This window comes from Brassica napus, unplaced genomic scaffold, assembly GCF_020379485.1.
Source record: "Brassica napus cultivar Da-Ae unplaced genomic scaffold, Da-Ae ScsIHWf_2298;HRSCAF=2964, whole genome shotgun sequence".
Taxonomy (NCBI): Eukaryota; Viridiplantae; Streptophyta; class Magnoliopsida; order Brassicales; family Brassicaceae; genus Brassica; species Brassica napus.
Window position 1 is genome coordinate 162,501 of NW_026015683.1, and position 7,500 is coordinate 170,000.

Sequence of the window (7,500 nt, forward strand, 5' to 3'; positions counted from 1 at the left end):
CCGGTGAATTTTCGTCCCGCGATCAATCCCGAATATTTTTCTACGCCCGTTCTGATGAGATGAATATTTTTAATAAACTCCAAGTGAATCCTGACCTTGATGGAAAATATTTCTCGAGCCTCCGGCTTCTTCGAAAAATCGATAATACCAAAATTAGGGTTTTCGCCAAACTTCGGGTTTTCCCGTCGTGCTTCGATCCCGTCGTGCTTACTTCCCGTCCTGCTTAACTCCCGTCCTGCTTCCAACTTATAATATCTTCCAAATGATATTCTGGTGATAGCCATTAAGTTTTGCGGAAAACTTAGTGGCTAAGAAATGACGGGTTTCTGAAACGTCGAGCTTCTAAACCGTCGTGCTTCTAAAAATGTTATGCTTCCAAAACATCCTTCTGATCAATCTATCACTTTTCTAACCATGGTCCAGCAGCTTATGGTTCACCCATGATCAATTCTTCGACCATCCATTGCCCGCGGTACGACCACTAAATAATAAATTTTTGTTTTTTTTTTTTTAACGGGTTTCTACATTCTTCCCCCCTTAACAGAATTCGTCCTCGAATTCTAAGCCTCTGAGGGGCCTCCTTCTTCCATCACAACATCCTCTCGGAAAAACTCAGGGTGGTCGACCTTAAATCTCTCTTTATCCTCCCAAGTAACATGAATTCTGTTTCTCTCCCCCAGAAAACTTGTACTTGAGCAATCTCACGATTCTTCAGTCTTCTAATACGCCTTTCTCCCAATCGGATCGGTCCTTCTGGATATGTAAGATCTGACCTTAGCTCCTCGATTCTCTCGGGTTCTACAGCACTTGGATCTCGTATATGTCTCCGAAGCATGGAGACATGGAACACTGGATGTAGATGCATATCTTCAGGCAGATCCAAACGGTAAGCTACCTCACCAACTCTACCGATGATCTTGTACGGACCAATGAACCTGACCGCGAGTTTTCCAACCTTGCCAAATCTGTCCTTTCCTTTATGTGCTGTAACCTTCAAATAGACCCAATCTCCTATCCCAAATGTTACCTCTCTTCTTGACTGGTCTGCGTACTTCTTCTGACGGTCTTGAGCCTTCTTCATGTTGGTCTTAATCGTCTCCAGCTTTACCGTAGTCTCTTGAACGATCGGCGATCCAAACATTCTTCTTTCTCCCACTTCCGTCCAAAATAAAGGTGTCTTGCATGGCCTTCCATACAAAGCTTCATAAGGTGACATCCCTATGCTCGCATGATAACTGTTGTTGTATGAGAACTCAACCAACGGTAAATGCCTCTCCCAACTTCCTGCCCAATCGAGAATACACATCCGAAGCATGTCCTCGATTGTCCGAATAGTTCTCTCCGTTTGGCCATCTGTTTCTGGATGAAACGCCGTGCTTCTAAACAATTTCGTCCCCAAAGCTTCCTGTAACGCTTCCCAAAATGCTGCGGTGAACCTAGGGTCACGATCTGAGACGATGTCTGAAGGTACTCCATGTAACTTCACGATTTCGTTGATGTACAGCTCGGCCAGTACTTCAACTTTATCCGTATCCCTCATCGATAACAAGTGTGTGACCTTGGTTAACCTATCCACAATCACCCAGATTGAGTTGTTCGTTCTACCTGGAGCGGTGGGTAAACCGGTGATGAAATCCATGGAAATCGAGTCCCATTTCCACTGTGGTACCGGAAGACTCTGCAACAGTCCTCCTGGAACTTGGTTCTCCACTTTGACTTGCTGGCATGTTGCACACTGCGCGACCCATTGTGCTACCAATCTCTTCATGCCCGGCCAATGATAGTATCTTCTCACGTCTCGGTACATCTTCGAACTTCCAGGATGGATACTAAGTAAAGAATGGTGTGCGACCCTTAGTATCTCATCTCTCAGCCCTTGTCCTTTTGGGACCGTGATCCTCCCATTAATAAGTAAAGTTCCATCATCCGCCAAGTAGTAGCCAGCACTATTTGGTCCATCTTGCCCTCTGAGTTCTTCAGCAATCTTTTGTAGCTTCTCGTCTTTAAGTTGCTCCTCTCGAATCTTCTGAATCAAGCTGGCTTGATTCACTGCTTGTATTCCCAATGGTTCACATGTCTGCCCTTCCAAAGCCACCAACTTCACTTGCTTCAACTCTTGATTCAACAGCTCCACTTCTTTTTCTAAATCTGAATCCATCTTCCTTCGACTTAAGGCATCTGCCACAACATTCGCTTTACCAGGATGGTAACGAATCTTTAGGTCATAGTCAGCTACAAACTCCATCCATCTACGCTGGCGCAGGTTGAGATCTGGCTGAGTGAAGAGGTATTTAAGACATTGGTGATCTGTGTATACCTCCACTTCTTCCCCGTACAAATATGATCTCCAAATTCGTAAAGCAAACACCATGGCCGCTAACTCCAAGTCGTGTGTGCTGTAGTTATCTTCATGCTTCCGTAGTTGCCGCGAGGCATATGCAATGACTCTCCCATCTTGCATAAGAACACAACCCAGCCCAACTCGTGAAGCATCCGTGTAAACCGTGTAAGGTTTTCCTTGCTCGGGCAAAGCTAACACCGGTGCGGTGGTGAGAGCTTCCTTCAACGTCTTGAATGCATTCTCTGTTGCTTCCACCCAAAGGTAAGGTACTCCTTTACCGGTCAGTTTAGTTAAGGGCTTTACAATGGAAGAAAAGTCCTTAACAAACTTCCGATAATAGCCCGCGAGTCCGAGAAAACTCCTCACTTCCGTCACTGTGGTAGGTCTAGGCCATTCCCGTATGGCTTGGACCTTCTCTGGATCAGGAGCCACGCCCTCTCCTGATACTATATGACCAAGAAATCCAATCTCTCTCTTCCAAAACGAACACTTACTGAACTTGGCAAATAGCTTCTGGTCTCGCAACCTCTCCATAACTAGTCTGAGATGCTCTTTGTGCTCCTCCTCGCTTCTCGAGTACACCAAGATGTCGTCGATGAAGATGATCACGAACTTGTCGAGGTAGTCATGAAACACTTCATTCATCAAACGCATGAAAGCTGCAGGGGCGTTGGTGAGACCAAAGGGCATAACCACGAACTCGTACTGCCCATACCTTGTCTGAAATGCCGTATTCAGAGTATCTGACTCGGCAATGGGAATTTGATGATACCCTGATGCCAAATCAATCTTCGAAAACCAACTTGCTCCTTTAAGTTGATCCAATAGCTCGTCTATCCTCGGAAGAGGATACTTGTCTTTGATGGTGATGTTGTTGATACCGCGGTAATCGATACACAACCTCATGCTTCCGTCTTTCTTCTTCACAAATAGAACAGGAGCTCCCCAAGGTGAGGAACTTGATCGGATGAATCCTTTCTCCAATAGATCTTCCAATTGTTTCTTTAGCTCAGCTAACTCTGCTGGTGCCATCCGATACGGTGCCTTGGCAATAGGTCTTTCTTCAGGCTCCAAGGTAATGGTAAAGGGATTACTCCGAGGTGGAGGTAATTCCTTTAGCGGTGCAAATACATCCTCAAACTCCTTGACCACGTCTATGTCTTCAACCTTAACTTCATCGTCAGTGGCTCCTCCACTAACCGATAAAGTTACCAAATACACTTCCCCGTCTTGAAACAAATCTTGAACTCTCAATGCTGCTATCAGTGACACGGTCATACTAGGACTGATTCCAAAGTATACCATTTCTGGACGCTTGCCTCTGCCAAACAACAATCTCCCTTTTCCACAATCAATCTGAATTTCGTATCTCGATAACCAGTCCATTCCAAGGATGACTTCGTACCCTTCCAAAGGCACGATTAGCAAATCTGCCACGAACTCTTTCTCTTGAATAACCAATGGAACATTCTTGATACACTGATCCGCTTGAAGGGTTCGGTCTGCAGGGGTCAAGACTGCCACGCTTACCCTGTCAACCACAAAACAATCCCAAAACTGGGCAGCTACTTCAGGGGTCACAAAGCTATGTGTTGCCCCCGAGTCGAACAATACATGAGTGGGTTTACCAGCAACATGTATTGTTCCTGCCACAGTAACTCAATCAACAATATCTCAATCACAATAATACTAATCAAAACTCACACAATCACAATCATAATATTTCTAAACGCGCAACCTAACGATCAAGCAATATAACCAGAATCCTAACTAAATTCCATACACTAAAAAGAGGAGGTTGAACACCCACTATACCTGTAATGGGACCGTGGGAAGGTCCTGCATTGTCAGGGTTCTCTATTTCTAAGGCATAAACCCTACCTCCTAGGTTTTGCTTCTTTGGTGCTGGCTCAATTGCTGGACGGCTAGGAGGAGCTCGGATCGCGAGAGGGGTCGCAGGGATTGGCTTGTTTGGACATGACGACGCATAATGGCCCTTCTTTCCGCAAGAGAAACAAGTCACATCCTCGATCCTTATCTGTGGATAACCCTGCTGGTTACCCCGCTGGTTGTTCCGCTGATTGTTGGGACAGACCCTTGATATGTGTCCCGGCTGCCTACATGTGTAACAGACTCCAGAGTTACCACGATAATTGCTTTGGCCTCCTCGCCCTTTGCCTTTGTTAAACCTTGGACCCTTGTTGTAATTCGACCTTTCTCCTTGGTTGAACTTGGAGTGTCTTCCAGAATATTGTGTAACCATCTTTTATGTCTCTACTGCAGTCTCAACATTAACAGCCTTCTCCACCAGATCGGATAAGCTGTTAAAGTTGCTTCCAGCTAAACGACTTCCAATCTCCGGCTTTAATCCGTACATGAAGTTACGGATCATCGTTCCTTCATCTTCACGTCCATCAAAAACATGTTGCCTCAACCTTGTGAACTCAGAATCATAACTCCTCACTGGCCTATCTCCTTGAACAAGGTTCATAAACTGACGCTCCAACCGATGCTTTGCTTCAAGAGGAAAGTACTTCCTTTCGAACTCTCCCTTGAAAGATTCCCATGATGTGATGGTATGTCCACGCTGCCTCTCTATGCTGTCCCACCATCCGGTTGCGTCTCCTTCAAGATAGTACACTGCGATCTTCTTCATATATTCTTTTGGGCACTCCATGGCTTCAAAATTCTTCTCCATCATAGTAATCCACTTGAGAGCTTCAATAGGATCTGATCCTCCCTTGTATCTGTAGGATCCGATATTCTTCATGGTAGATAACAGCTTGGAAACTTCAGGGGTATCAGTACGTGTGCTCCGGTTACTAAGTGCCTGGGTCATCACATCATGCAACAGCTTCAAAGTGTTTTCTGCTCCTTGATCTTGTGGTCTTTCTGTGGCACGGTTCTGATCTGTCCTCGGGTTTGATTGAGCGGATTGATCTTGCTGATGTCTTTGCTCCCAATTACGACTTGGACTAACGCTTGCCAAACTGGCCTCCCTTGTAACTCTGATCCGGTTACCGTACACTGGAAAAGATCTTGTTCTCTGCAGAGGGCTCCTGTCGTGTCCAAACATTTCACTAACGCCATTTCCATTATCTTGCTCTGATCTGTAACCCAATCCTCTCCCTGTTGAGACCCTACCCTCTCCCCAAATCCGATCTCGTCCATCATCACCTATCCCGCGATTAGCCATCTGCACACACATAAAAAGGTAAGTCCTATTCCTATTTAAACCTAATGCGGGAAGCGGCTGGTTTCCTAAAACATCTTTTTGCGACTCTTTTGACTCGATAAAACATTGAAAGCACTTGTGTCACGCATGGACGAAACCATTCTCTGATACCACCTCTGTAACACCCCCGAACCGTTCTAGGTATAGGTCGAACCACCGGCCAACAATCAAACAAGAACATGACCGACGGCTGACTTTCTACCAAGGCCCGGGAGCGCTACATGACGGGTTAGGGGCGTTCCAGCCTGGTCACAAAGAGTGCAATTCGTGACTTGGCCGGTTCCCCCGCTAACACGTCCCGTCATATCGAAGCCTAAGGCTTCTCAACCCGTACTCCGACCTGGCGTTGTGTTAGCTTGGACAAAGCTAATATCAGAAACAACAAGGCATTTACATAAAACATCAATTTATTTATCTTATATCATATTCGGTTCACAACACACAAAATATTATAAGCGTAGTGGCATGCCATCGAGCAAAAGATACATACTTATAGTCTGAAAACGTCGCAAGCAAAAAGATGCAAAATCTACACCAGCCTGCCTAGCTTCCCGCGACCGCTACAAACTACTGGTCACCTGAAAACGACAACGAGTGAGGGGTGAGTAATCTAGCATTACTCAGTGAGTTACAATCCCCAACTAACAAATACAACCCCTCGCTATCCCAACCCCAAACAATCTAAAGCGAGAGGTTCACTTAATAGCATAAATCATGAATAGCAGCAATAATATAAAATCTGAAACCCGTAGTAAAATAATACGAGTAAAATATCGATACTATAATATAGTCTTTGTAAATCGATATCCCAATAAACTAGGGTTTACCAAATCCCTTTATAAAATATATATATATATATATAACTCGGGCCCCGGTGACGTTAGGTTCCCCCTTCACTATCGGCAATATCCTAACTTCCCACCACACAGGCCAGGAAGAAGGAACTTTCAACCGACCGTGGCCCACAGTCATTCGGGTCACCGCGCGACAGCCCACAGTCCTTCGGGTCACTGCCACATTACACCGTCGTGTAATCACTCAGCCATAGGCCATGACCCCGTCTCTCTGAGTCTTCCCGATCCAGCGAATAAGGGGTTTCCTTGAACCCGCTGGGTACGAGGTCTGAAGGAACACTAACTCACCCCTACACATGCCTAGCAATGTGGGTTACACAATGCTGTCGGCCAGTACATAACAAATACCAAAACCCGGTAATATTACCAAGGTTTCACACAATCATCACAACCAAACACAATCAAATATATTCTAGAATCTAGCATAAATACTAATTCCAGAATATCTAACTATCCGCAACCTAGCAATATCATCTAAGCAATCAGAAATTGCTAACCAATCAACCTAATCATTAGCATGCTACTACGGTTCTCAAGTAATAACTAAGCATGCTATCAACCTAACCATTACTATCAACTAATCAAACCATTACTTAGTTTAGACCTGGCCTCCTGCCATGATCCAACTTCCAAGTAATGGGAACCTGCATAAAAACAGCTTAGCAAACAATTGATTATAACTCACTGTTTTTGGTTGACCGTGGCCTTGACCCCGAATCCGTCTTCTGCATTCCGAACCCTTTCTTGACCTTCACAAGTAGACCCACTTCTGAACTGATCTTGAGTCGAGCAGAACCTCTCTTAGATGTAGACTCGAATCGAGTAGAATAACTGTTCTCAAAAACTGCCGAAAAGACTCGAAAACGATCAAAACTCGAACTTTCTTTCTCTAGCTTTCTCTCTCACGTTTTTCTCTGAGTTTCAGGTGTGCTGGATGGTTTGAAATGAGCTGGGGTCGTGGGGTTTATATAGGATGCAGCAACCAATCTGAAACAAGCCGTGTGGCAGCCCGTGTGTCGCCTCGCATGGCTCCGGACGCATGCGTCGCGGCACCTCGTGCTCCACATGTC